The sequence below is a fragment of the Canis aureus genome, chromosome 1 (genome assembly GCF_053574225.1).
Source record: "Canis aureus isolate CA01 chromosome 1, VMU_Caureus_v.1.0, whole genome shotgun sequence".
NCBI classification, from domain to species: Eukaryota; Metazoa; Chordata; class Mammalia; order Carnivora; family Canidae; genus Canis; species Canis aureus.
Genome location: NC_135611.1, coordinates 87,845,895 through 87,860,506, shown reverse-complemented (window position 1 = coordinate 87,860,506; position 14,612 = coordinate 87,845,895).

Genomic DNA, 14,612 nt, shown 5'->3' with positions numbered 1-14,612 from the left:
TATCTCCTGCTCACAGGTTTTAATTATAACAGCTATCTTAACCATTTACACGTTTACATACAATTTTTCCCCATCACTTAGCCTAGAAATTTCCCACAAACACTGCTATTTTTTTTCAACACAATATACATATGGCCATTACTCCATGCATCTAAATGTAAGAGAAATATTCAGTTGAAAATGTAGAAAGTGTTGACAAGCAGGCAAGGAGAGTCTCTGACTGGAAAAGGGATTTTAAGTAACTTAGAAAAAAGTGACTGCTTAAAAATAGATAATTAAAAAATTAAAAGATACATTTAGAAAATTTGTAAGTGTCCCCTGGGGTACACAGATGTTATCTATCTTCAAATTGATTGTAGCCAACATTGTTTTTACTAGTTTGCTCTTGGGCAATTTACTAGGAATTGGAGATTAAAATTTTAAACAATGGAAGTATTGCTTAAGTAGAAGAGTGTAAACAGCTTAAGACAACTCAAATATTTCAGATTGAGAGGGACGAGAAAGTCTAGGTTGGAGGGAATCCCTGGTTCATTAGAAGTACCACCTAAATTCTCTACCCCTTGTCATTCTGGAAAAATAGGCCCAAAAGGATAATTGGCCAATGAAAGATTGCAATGCTATTTGACTTGTAACAGATCAATTAAATATAGGCACAGTTCATTTTATTGCATGTTGCTTTATTATACTTGGCAGACATCGTGGTTTCTTTTTTTTTTTAAACAAACTGAGGGTTTGTGACAAGCAATTCTATTGGCACCATTTTTCCAATAGCGTTTGCTCATTTTGTGTCTCTGTATCATTTTGGTATAATTCTTGGAATCTTTCAAACTTTTTCACTATTATCATATTTGTTAGGGTGATCGGCGACATTTGATGTTACTATTGTAATTGTTTTGGGGTGCCATGAATCATGTCCATTGGAGATGGAGAACTTAATTGATAATTATGCATATTTTGACTGCTCTACAGCTAGCCATTCCCCCATCTCTCCCTCTCCTCTAGCATCTCTATCCCCTGAGAGGCAACAATATTGAAATTAGGCCAATTAATAACCCTTTAATGTTCTCTAAGTGTTCCAGTTAAAGGAAAAGTCCTATATCTCTCACTTTGAATCACAAGCTAGAAATGATTAAGCTCATGGAGGGAGGCTTGTCGAACCTGAGACTGGTCCAAGAGGCCAAGCTTTTGGTTTAAGAGCCAAGTTGTGAATGTGAAGGAAGAGCTCTTCAAGAAAATTAAAAGCGCTACTCCAGTAAACATACGAATGATAAGAAAGTCAAACAGCCTTATTGCTGATATGAAGAAACTTCTAGAGGTCTGGATAGAAGACCAAACCAGCCACAACATTCCTTTCCACACAAGCCTAATCCAGAGCAAGGCCCTAACGCTTTTTAACTCTATGAAGGCTGAGAGAGGTGAGGAAGCTGCAGAAGAAAAACTTGAAGCTAGCAGGTTGAAGCTAGCATGTTCATGAGGTTTAAGAAGCCATCTCCATGCAGTGCCTGGGTGGCTCAGGTTAAGCATCTTACTTGGTTTGGGATCAGGTCATAATCTCAAGGTCATGAGATCAAGCCTTGCATCAGGCTCTATGCTCTGCATGAAGTCTGCTTGTGATTTTTCCCCCTCCCTCTCTTACCCCTTCTGCTCACATTCTCTCTAAAAATAAATCCTTTAAAAAACAAAAACAAAGAAGCCATCTCCATAACATAAAAGTGTGAAGTGAAGCAGCAAGTGATGATGTAGAAGCTGTAGCAAGTGATCTAGAAAATCTAGCTAAGACAGTGCAGGAAGCCACACTAAACAAATTTTGATTAAAAATGAAACAGCCTTCTATTGAAGGAAGAAGATGCTGTCTTGGACTTTCAGAGCTAGAGAAGTCAATGCCTGGCTTCGAGCTTTCAAGGACACGCAGACTCTCTTGTTAGAGGCTAATGGATGGGTGACTTTAAGTTGAAGCCAATGTTCATTTACCATTCAAAAAAATGCTAGGGGCCTTAGGAATGATGCTAATTCTTCTCCGCCTGTGCTCTTTATATAAATGGAACAACAAAGCCTAGGTGACTGTATATCCACTAATAACATGGTTTACTGAATATTTTAAGCCCACTAGTAAGACCTACTGCTCAGATTTTTAAAAATATTACTGCTCATTGACAATGTACCTGGTCATCTGAGTTATCTGATGGAGATGTACGGAGATTAATGCTGCTTTCATGCCTGCTAACCCAACTTCCTTTCTGTAGCCCTTGGAACAAGGAGTCTTTTTCACTTTCAAGTCTTATGATTTAAGCAATACATTTCATAAGGCTGTAGCTGCCATATATATAGTGGTCTCTCTGATGGATCAGGGCAAAGTAAACTGAAACTTCTGGAAAGGATGTGCCATTCTAGGTGTCATTAAGAACATACATGATTCATTGGAAGAAGTCAAAATATCAATGTGAACAAAAGTTGGGAAGAAGTTAATTCCAAACTTCAGGGAGGACTTCAGTCTTGAGGAGCTCAAGACTTCAGGGAAGGAAGTAACTGCGGATGTGGTAGAAACACCAAGAGAACTAGACCTAGAAGCGGAGCCTGAAGATGGGAATGAATGGCTATAATTGCATTATAAAGTGTTAATGGACAAGGAGTTGCTTCTTATGGATGAGCAAAGAAAATGGTTTCCTGAGATGGAAACTACTCCAGGTGAAGTTGCTATGAAGACTGTTGACCTGATAACAAAGAATTTAGCATATTACATAAGCTTAGTTGATAAGGCAGGGAAAGCATGTGAAAGGATTGACTCCAATTTTGAAAGAAGTTCTCCAGTGGGTAAAATGCCAACAAACACCATCACATGAGAAATCTTTTATGAAAAAAAAAAAAAAAGAAAAAAGAAAAGAAAAAGAAAGATAAAAGAAGAATCCACTGATTGGCAAACTTCACTGTTGTCTTATTTCAAGGAATTGCCACAGCCACCCCAGCCTTCAGCCACCAGCACCCTGATTAGTTAGCAACCATCAAAAAAGAAATTAAGACTCATAAAGTTCAGATGATGGTGAGCATTTTTTAAGCAAAGTATCTTAAGAATAAGGTATATACATCTTTGTTTTTTAAACATAATATTATCACATATGTAATAGGCTACAGTATAGTGTAAACATAACTTTTATATGTATTAGGAAACCAGAGTCATTTGCCTTCCTTTGTTGTAATAGTCACTGTATTGTGGTGGTCTGGAACTGAACCTATAGTATCTCTGAGGAATGCCCATTTCATTGGCTTTTTAAAAAAATGTGAGATTAGAGATTCGAAAAAAATCTGTTTAATGTTTTGTTGGTTTACAAATGTTTTTTCACAACCTTGTGATAGAAAGTTTGACCAGCTTCATGGAAGACTTCTTGGTTGAAAGTCATGAAAGGATCTCAATTTTAAAAATGGAACTGGTGAATACGAAATGGAAAATCTCACACACGCCCTGTCAGTAGAAGGGAAGTTAAGAACCGAGAGACTATTTCCTGTAAATGCTTCATTTACTGAAAACCATGATTTCTCTCTTGACTAATGAACATCCACCAAGAATCTCTTCTCATCCTCAAGCCAATGACTTCCTACTTGGACACTGCCTGGACTTCCCCTTTGCACTCCTTGTCCATAAATGCAGCCTGCTCCAAACACATGCTACCACATGCATTTCCCAAATTGTAATTCTTCTGTTATTCCCAAATCCTCCTTCAATAAAGTGGTAGATATTCCCTCAGTTTTTAGTGATTCAAATTCCCCTCAGTTTGAGTTGACATTCACAGGTGTCGGAAGAGGAATCTGAAGGAGACAACTCCCAGAAGGACAGTGACTGAGAATTAGGGTGCACTCGGTTTGGACTGAAACCTATAGACATTCCTCAGAACAAAACTAAAACTAAGACTGATAGGCAGAAGTTGAGCACCTAAATACTGCTAGAACATTTGCCATTTTCACCTGAAAGACAACAGTCTCTAAAGCACAAGAATCCCATATTAGGATAATATGGACATATGGACATGGACAAGTGTCAGGATTGCTTGCCACCCACAAGAAAATTCCGTGCAATGAGGGATAGTTGGTCAAGAATCAGACAAATTGGGCAGAGACTGTCAGCCAAGAAACACAAGTATCTCTCAAAAGGCACACTGTTAAACAAAACCCAAGTCCCAGCCTTCAGGCTATCGAGGATTTTCCTCTCCTCTTGAGAAAAATCCAGGTGTGGGATCCCAGTCATTAAAATGCTCTAAGGGGGATCCCTGGGTGGCGCAGCGGTTTGGCGCCTGCCTTTGGCCCAGGGCGCGATCCTGGAGACCCGGAATCGAATCCCACGTCAGGCTCCCGGTGCATGGAGCCTGCTTCTCGCTCTGCCTCTCTCTCTCTCTCTCTCTCTCTCTCTCTCTCTGTGACTATCATGAATAAATAAATAAAATCTTAAAAAAAAATGCTCTAAGGGTGGCCCCCTCTTTGGGAAACCCAGTTGGTTTTATGTTAGACATTATGGTCTCTCCTCACATTCATTTTTACTAAATGGACGAATCTTACTAAGACAATCTAGAATTACAATGGCCATTATGAGGAACATCCCAATTAGACAAGATCACTCCTTTATGAAAGGGTTCCCCTCAAAAACAGAATGGGATACATACTTTAATTGGCATGCAGAAGCTGCTAGAAACCTTTAAGATTTCGTAATAGCTTCATTGGAAGATTCATTGCAAAACGCTAATGAAAAATTATGAAGTAACTAAAACAAAGACTGTAAGACTTAAGTGACTCCCACTGCTTTCTCCTATTTTCCCTTAATTGGGTACTCAGGCTACTAATCCTCTAACTCATCTTTCCACTCTGAAGAGTCTATAGGATCATAAATAAGTCTGCCAAGTTAGTGGCCATAAGGACATCCCCATATCCACCCTCAAGGGTTGATAGGACTCTGAAGTGTTCTCCTGTAACTGTTACCAGTCATTTCCTTAAATAGCCAAGGGAAAAAAACTAATATAAAACTGCCAAATTCTGGTAGATACTGGAGCTACATGCTGTACTTTGAACTCCACTCACTCCAGAGCCTGTAGATGGGATCCTGAGAAAACCAGAGATGTTGGTGAAAAGTGAGGATTCCTAGCAGATTCAACTTTCCTGAATCTGTCTATAGCACCCTACTGAAAGAAAATTAATTTTCATGTTGTCCCTTTCTAAATCTGGACCCACTTTTTTAATCCTTTATCTCCCAGAGACAGCTATTGCCTTCTTGTTTGCCCCCTTCTGTGTCCTGAGAACTCAGCTTGGCAACTATTAGATCGGGGGTGCCAAAATATTGCTAGACAGAAATGTGGATCCAACTCCATGTTTAGGTAGGGTCAAACTGCCTACTGCCAGCCCTCAAGAGAATTGTCCAAGTCTTTTTTCCTCTGGCTATCTTTCGAAATTTCTCTGGATCTTGGGAGTGTAGTATCCTTTGCATCATCCTCGGGGAGGCTTGTGTCCAAGAGAGTTGTTCAATATTGCCAGGAATATTTACTCTTCGTCCTGGCTGAACCCTGATGAGATATTTGAAAGGATTTTTCTGAAGTAGCCCTATGGTCAGAGGTTGAAAGTGAAAAGAGATATTGAAAGCAAAATCAAAAGCAGATATTCAAGGCCTCATAGAAACTTTTTTTTTTTTTTTTTTAAGTCTTCTTCTCTAACCTAAAATGAAACTGTGTACTGAGAGGGAAAGTAAAAAACAAAACAAAACAAAAACATTCCAAAGACAAACAGCTCTAAATCTAGAATGCAGGAATTTTTCAGTTTCCATCTTAGTTGAAGATCTTCCCCCTGGTCTAAGGAAACAAAGTGAAGATAATGTAGTAGGATGGATGGGTCAGCCTATGATGTCATTCAAGTTCCAACCCAATTCCTTGAGGAATTTAAAACCATGTTCCTTGTCTTACGGAATTCAATCTTTGCAAGAACAAGAATGCAGCTCTAGAAGCAATTTAAATCCCATTTTTTAAACCATCAACCCCCCCAACACTCCCCTATTCATCTCAAAGGCCTGCATATTATTATAAAAGATGTTGTGTTAAGAAACCAATGTTCCTCTTGGAATAGCCTCCATCCTCTCCATGTGCCTCTGAGTGTCAGTGTTCTTCCTGGTTGCCCCTATGAACTCTGAACTAGGCTCATCTCTTTGAAGTGCAAACTTCAGGGGGTTTATTCTTTTCAAAAGAAAAACTGGAGGGTAGAGGAAAGACCATTTGGAAGACTTAGGTGAATTTTCTCAAGTGTCTTGTCCACAAATAGTCAAAAAGCTTTAACCTTCTGAGCAGTTAATTTATTCAACTTCCAGAAGCAATTTGGATTCAACCATTCTTTCATAAACTAGTGAGTTGTATTTATGGCTAAAATTTTGCAACAAAAGCTGTAGGATCTCTATTGTGTCTGCCTGTATCTTTATGTACATCTATGTATATGTGTATGTATGAGATAAGTGTGTGGAATTTTTCTACCTCTGGATGGTATTGCTAAAGTTAATTTGGCTTTAATTGGCTAAAAGAAAAAGTAGGACTTACCAAATTAAATATTCCTAAAACTCTCAAAAGTATAAAAATGAACCCAAATGTTTTTCACGTTTACATGATCTAAGGTAAGTCTTTAGTGCATAAAAGCTAATTGGTTAGTCTAATTAAAACAATGTGTCTTTAGAGCTGTCAGCACTAAATATTAAACTTTTGTTCTGCCTAAGTTTACTGACGGTCAAATAAACCTGCGTAATCCAGTTGTAGAATTTTTCAGCAAGAGAGAGAACTTCAGATGATGGTTAGGCTGTTTAAGGTCTCAGGAAATTTTCTTGAGTAATCTAAGCCTAATTACTAAAAAACAACTAAATAAAATAGACGTAAGTAAATTTATGAATGAACTTTTCATCAGTAATTGTGCATTTTAAAATAGTTTCTGAAATCTTTTTGGTTACTTGAAACCGTAAAGTTATACTGAGAGAAATTAAAGGACGTTGAATGTTTACTGGAATGTTTACTGGAAACAGTTATTGAACATAGATTTGTCTACTTTGCACTTCCAATTTACAGAGGAACTAAAGATACTTGTATCCATGTTGGTAAACATGCCACACATTTCTAGAAGTGTATACTTCTAGGAACTCAGAAAGTTTGTTTTTTTTTGTTTTTTAATATATAGAAGTTTGCCAGTAGCACAGAGTTCACAATTGTTTACCCAATTTTCATTAGAAATTAAGGTTAAGAGTTACAAATTCAAAAATATGTAATTAAAACTCATAGAAATAAGGAAACATCTCTGTATGCCAGGAAAGGAGAATGTCAATTTTAAGCAGAAAAAGGTATGGGCCTGGACTACTTGTATGTATATTAGAAAGAAAGAAATGCCCAGCTGTTTAAAGCTATAATCATTTGGAGTTTCTCTGTTTTAAAAGACAAACCACATGCATTTTCTCCCACAAAGTTCCAGTTAGGTAGGCAGGAAAAAATACCCATCATTTTATTTCAAAGAAGAGAAGACTAGACATAGAAAAATAAGTGGAAGCACTGAGGTTAAGATCTGGGACTCCTGGGCATCAGTCTAGGACTCTTTTCCTTACAAAGCTCTGCAATTAATTTGTTCCATGGCCTCAACTTTATTTATTCCTTTTTAAAGATTTTATTTATTTATTCATAAGAGACACAGAGAGGCAGAGACAAGGGCAGAGGGAGAAGCAGGCTCCCTGAGGGAGGCCCGATGCACAACTTGATCCCAGGACCCCGGGATCATGACCTGAGGGGAGGGCAGACACTCAACCACTGAGCCACCCAGGCTCCCTGCCATTGCCTCAACTTTAGACAATGATTTTGTATTCACTCTCAGACATGGTATGGAATTGCGACTTTCCCACTATAGAAATAAAAATTCATAAGCCTCGGTTTAAAAAAAAAAAAAAAAAAGAAAAAGGTGTGAGAAATGGAGGTGTATTTCTATTCAAGGAAAAGAAAGTAATTGTGTCCCAAAGTAATTTTGGTTATTTCAGAATGGGAAAAAGGCAAATAAAGGGCAAAATGAATGGATTTAGAAGGCTGGGAAGAAAGAGTGGAATGGGTGGGGTGAGGAGAATCATAACTTGTGTGGTCAAGCTGGCTAAAATAGAATCAGTTTATTACAAGTTTTTTCTTTTTAAAAACGTTTTACTATGAATAGTTACTTATATAAAACTCAACCTTAATTTTCTTTCATCTACTGAAAAGAAAACTTTTCTTGGGCTATTGGTCTGCTCCTGGGGTAAGAGATTGTGAAGGGTTTTATTTTTATTTTTATTTTTTAACATCTTTCAGGTTAACTGCCTGAACAGCAAAGATTTTGTGTCTTAACAATATAAGTGTTGTTGTAGAAGTTTATGTTGTCCTTACCAGGTCTTTACTTCAGAAAACCCATTCTTCTCAATATTAAGAGAGCTAAGCTTTGTTCACAACTAGGTAAGTTTCCATGTTTACCTTTAAGATATTCTATTTTACTTTGGTTAAAGATTTCACAGTAGTCTGAGATCCTATTCAGATGCTCAAACCCTTTGACATTTTGACAACTTCCCCAAATCAAATTCTAAATCTTTTTTTTTTTTTAATCTTATTATTTTTAAACCTTCAAAGTAACTTTGAGATTTCCCACAGGGTAAAAAAAAAAATCTCAAAGGACTTGTCTCTCATTTGGTAGAATGTTAAACTAATTAGGTTTATTTGACTTGTTAAGTTACACGGGAAGTGTTCTCAAAATTCAGAACTGAGGCTATATCTTCTCAGCTTATATTTGTATAGATGCATGTTCTTAATTCAAGTCTTCTAGAAACTTATGGAATTCTTGGAAATCTGGTATGTTCTGGTATGATTTTATCAGTCATAATTCCAGTTATCTTAAAATGTTGGAAGTGGAACAGAAAGTCTTTGGCAAAATATTATCTTAGGCTAATTATGCTTAAGAAATAACAGACCTAGAAAAATCTCTGAAAATTGAGTAGAAATTACCCATTTCTAAGAAACATTTATATTTATAAGGAAGATCTCCATTTGTAAGGGGGTCTCCCTCTTTGTACCAGAAGAGGAGGTCTCTAAATCTCTAGAAACTCTTGTCAATTGAGAAGCCAAAAAACTTAAAACTGCATAACAATCTATCCTTGTTTCCCATGATTTCCGTGGTAACCTCCTATAACTGGCTCTCCCTAACATTTTATTTTGTGTTGAGCTGGAGATGCTATTTAAGGTGGTGGCTTAGACCACTCAGTTTTCCTGAGTGTCTCCAACTTATACAGGTGGTATACAAGTTGTTATTAAACTTCTGTTTTTCTTCTGCCAATCTGTCTCTTAACCTACGGTAGTCTCAGACAAAAACCTAGAAGGTAGAAGGAAAATTATTTTTCCTCTCACTCAGTGATGGGTCACAGAAATAACCAAATTTCCTTGTCAATTCAATTATAACAAACTCACCAGATTTGGAACCATGGGCATTTTTAAGTCTTTTTTTTTTTTTCCATTTAAAGATACTCTTATGATTTTACAAAGGTGAGATTTGTGGGAAAAACCTTAACCAAGCACTCTTGACCACTGACCCTACTGGCAAATGACAAGGTGTCAAATGTGGGGTGCATATTTCACAAATGAAGACTCTCCACCTGATATCAAGTCCTGTGCAAAAACTGGAGACCTCAAAGTCACATTGACTAGTAAAAGAGGAGTAGCCACTATCCAAGTAGACTACTTCCATTCAACTCATTGGATCAAGGACATTTCTTCCCATTCTTTCTTCCTTCCTTGACAGCCTTTTTCTTAATTTATATACCATGAAGATCTTTAGGATTCTTCTGTTTATCTTTCATTTTGCTTTGGACTGGAAAGAAAATGCCATTGTTGACTAATCTCAGACTGTTGTAAATGGAGGTAAATCCAACCTCCAAATGACTGTGGGATCTGCCATGATGCTGGTGATCCTGTAGCTCTGTCAGAAACTTCTCCCTGATTTCCAATGCCTCAGTTCCTCTGGAACAAATTCAGCCTCCTCTGGATCGTGTCAGACTCCCTAATGCTAGAGATCCATTTCCCAATCTCTAGGTAACAATCTTACATCTGAAGAAACTTGCTTCTAGGTTCTGTACAAAGAAAGGGACACAAGGCAGGGGTAACAGAAAGAAAGCCATCTGTGTGGCCTACAGACCTTTACATTTTTTGGCCTCCATAGCAGTCACATTTCCAGTCCTGAGCCACAGACTCAAATGAATTACCAGGAGGCATTCACAGTTCAAAGTTCACCTCATTTGGCAGATCCTCCCTACTCCTCTGGCTAGGAATACATACAAATCATGCTATCATTAGGAACCTATCCTTAACTCTTGAAGATATTGCAGAATCTGTTTCTCAAAAAATAGCTGCCCAACAAAAATTCCTAGACTCTGGCCCAAGCTGTTCTTGATAATAGGGCAGTTTTGATTATCTTTAGCAGAGCCAGGAGGTATTTGTGCTATGGCACCACTTTGATCCACTTAGATGGACTCTTCTGGCAAAGCTGATTTACACAAGATCACAGAACAAGCCAGTTGTCTTAAAGGGACTCTTTCAATGAAGGTTTTTCTTTCATTTATTTGATTCTGATTGGTTTGGGTCTTGGAGACCAGGGTCCCAAAATATACTCCAGATTGTGAGGATTACTCTCCTTATAATCTTATAATAATCACAGTAGTCTCTCTAGTGAGCTGGATTAAGAAGATTGTTTTTTATGCTTATCAATTGACCATGGACATGGAGCTAACCAGACTAGAAGAGCATGACTAAAATTCATTTCTTATTCCTTTTGTTGCTCAAGTAAGACCAACAATATCCACTTGCCATTTCCCTCCTACATGGGATAAAACACCTGAGGATGGTTGTCCTCAGCTCCAAGGAGTCTGCACCCCATCTAACAATGTTTTTGAGAAAAAAAAAGGATCTAAGGAAAATAATTTTTAAATGACATGGTTGATGTGCAATGCTTTCTGTGGAAGATCCTAATGAAAGGGGTAAATGTGAAAGAATTTCAATCTAAAAATAGAACCAAATGTAGGAGATGAACAATCTCACATCTGTACCCTCAGAAGTAGGAAACTGAAAATCCCTGATTTACAGAAGACCAAGACTTAACTTTTAAGTAATGAATATCCACCAAGAATCTCTGCCCATCCTCAAGCCAATGAGTCTATTGTTTAGACTCTAGCTGGACTTCCTCTTTGTACTCCTTGCCCATAGTTCTAGCCCACCCCAAACCCCCAGTGGACTCGCCGGTAACTTGCTACAGCATGCATTTCCAAATTCCAGTTCCTTTGCTATTCCTGAAAAAAACTCAATTTCTGGCAATTTGAGCTTGCCTCAGTATTTGCCACCTCTTTATTTAGGGTGACAAAGACCTAGAAATTGAATTCAAACTAGCTTGAACAAAATAGAAAATTCACTTATATGTACAACTGGGAAGTACAAGGCTAGAACTAGGATTCAAGTACAGCTGACTGGTTTGAAAATCAGCCTTTTGTAGTTCCAGACTCATTAGGCCAACTTAGCCAATGTAGCAGAAAAAGCTCTTCTCTTCCCAACATTGGTTTGGCCAATCTGAATATCTGAGAGAGACAGGGTATAGGAGTTCCTAACGGATGCTATGCCAAGATAAGTAACACAGTCAAAAAAAAAAAAAAAAAAACAAAAAAACTAAGCCTACTGGAAAAGTGAAGAGTAAATACATTGCTGTATTACACAATGTTGTGTGCTATGGAAGCCTAGAATGACCAAATCTTTGTTTTAAAAACAGAATCAGCCTTCCATGATTAATATCAGTGTTACACGATCTGAGTAAATGCACAAAATTCTTTGACATTTATACCGCATTTCTCTTAAACACAGCATTTCCTCATAAAAAACACTATAGTTTAGCCTCCTACTCCCACTTTCGCTCCCAATAACCACTCCTTCATCTTGAGAAGACTTATTCCAACGTTTAAATGAGCAACATTTTCTAGTCAGAAAGAATACTTGCCCAGAAGAAATTGAGCTTATTCTTCAATTGTGTTCCTGTATGCATTATCATCATTAAGATTTCAAATGGGGAGGTGGTGGGACAGGTGAGAAGAACCAGGAAAATTAAATGCCGATTTCAAAAGCAAACTTCAGGCATTCTCATTCTGAAATGCCTTTTAAGTATATATAAAATTTCAGATATTTAAATTGAAGGACCCTTAAAAATATTTAAACATTGAGACATTCCTTGATAGAATCTTGAAGAAAAAAATACCAGTGATAAGCCCTGATATTAAAAATAAACATTAACTGAAACATGCACAAAGGTTGACTCACTCAGGTAAATTCCTCAGAGGCCAATTGGCATTTCCATTGGTGGGGACAAGAGAAAAAACTATTTTTGAGGATGCCCAAAGCTGCTCACCTAGGATCAGCACAGAAACATAGAAAGTGAACATAGGCTTTTAAAAAGGGACTTGGATTTTCAAAGGAAACCTTTACCATCATCAGAAGTATTTGGGAACAATAGATTGCATGTCACTGCTGATCAACTTAGAGAAACAATTTTTAAAAAATTTATTTGCTAGAGAGAGAAAAGAGAAGAGGGGGCACTAAGGAAAGGGAAAAGTAGGCCTCCACTGAGCAGAAAGCCCGATTTAGGGTTCCATCCCAGGACTCCGGGATCATGACCTACGCCAAAAGCAGATGATTAACCGACTGAGTTGCCCAGCTGCCCCAAAACAAATCATTTAAAATCCACTTATTCATGGCTCCCTTAAAAACGGGGGAAGGGACTGAGGCAGGGAGGGTTTCAAGCCCCACATGGGGGCACCCACTGTCCTGGGGACCCACCAGGAGATGAGCTCTCATCATGTCTGGCTTTGGAAATCAGCAGGACTTAACCCAGAAGGCTATGGGAAACAGACTCTGCTCATATAGGGCCTGCACACAATCTCCCTTGCTCTGAGACTCGGCACAGAGGCAGCAGTTTGAAAAGTGCATGTGCCATATGTGAAAGAGATTTGTTGAGTCTCTTTAGGGCATATGCTAGGAGGGATACAGGGACGCATAGAAACTTACACCAGGAATGGAAGCACAGGCAGAGCCATTTTTTTTGTCCTCCTTCAGTCCAGCCAGCCTCATGCTGGCAGCTACCAGTTTTGAAATTCTCCATCTACGTTGCTAGCACTGCTCACCCAGCTCCAGTGTTCCCCGACCAACTTGCCACACCCAACCCATCTGCCCCAGTAAGGGCCCCTCTGAAACAGCTCCCACCACATCACGCCTAGCCAACAGCCTCAGCTGGGACCAGTGTCCTTCCAGATTGTCTCCCGCCCCAGGGAGGAAGAGGCCAGCTCTACCACCAGCATGCCCACAACAGCTGCAGCCAGCCACACCAGTGGCTAACCCCACCCACTAGCCTGCCTGTGGCAGCTGCAGTTAAGCTGCCCAGCCAGCTGTGCTGGGGGTCACCCACCCACCAGTGCACCCACAGTAGTCATGGCCCAGTCACAACAAGAGAGCACACGTGGCCTCTACAGCGGATACCCCTGGAGAACTTGGTTCCGGGGGCTGGGGGATTGTATTTTTGGGACCCACAGGATGCCTTCTGCCTAAGTCCACTGCCTTCAAGACCAGGAGAGGTAGTTGCTTTACTTAAGATAGCAAGAAACACAGAGTCAGACAAAATGAGGAGAAAGGAATATGCTCTAAATGAAAGAACAAGACAAAACCTCAGAAAACAAAACAAAAAATGAACAACTACTAAATGAAGTGGTGCTGAGCAGTAAAGAGTTAAAAATAATGGTGATTATGGATGCCTGGGTGGCTTAGTGGTTGAACATCCACCTTCAGCTCAGGGCATGATCCTGGAGCCCCGGGATGGAGTCCTGCACCAGGATCCCCACAGGCAGCCTGCTTCTCCTTCTGCCTGTGTCTCTGCCTCTGTGTCTCTTATGAATAAATAAATAAATAAAATGAATAAAAATAATGGTCATTAAAGATGCTCATTCATCTTGAGAGAAGAGTGGATGAACTTAGAACTCTGAGAGTGATATTAAGAAGAATCAATCAGAACTAAAGAATAACGGCAATGAAGAATAAGCTAGAGAGACCCAAGGCAAATATTTGTCTTTCTGCATTCAAATAATGGAAGGGAATTTAAGGCAATTCCATTTATAATTCCATCAAAGAGAATAAAATAGCTAGGAATAGATTTAACCATGGAGGTGAAAGACTTGTACTCTGAAAACTCCAGGTCGATGAAAGAAATTAAAGATGCCATGAACAGAAAGATAGCCTATGCTTATGGATTAGAAGAATATTATTAAAATATCCATCTTGCCCAAGGTAATCTACAGATTCAACGCAATCCCTATTGAAACACCAATAGCATTTTTCACAGAACCAGAACAAATAATCCTAAAATTTGTCTGGAATTACATAAAACCCCAAATAGTGAAAGCAATCCTGAGAAAGAAGAACAAAGATTTCATACTATACTACCAACCTATAGTAATTGAAACAGTATGGTACGGGCACAAAAATAGGCAACACAGATCAATGAAATAATTGTAAGCCCAGAAATAAACCCATGCTTAT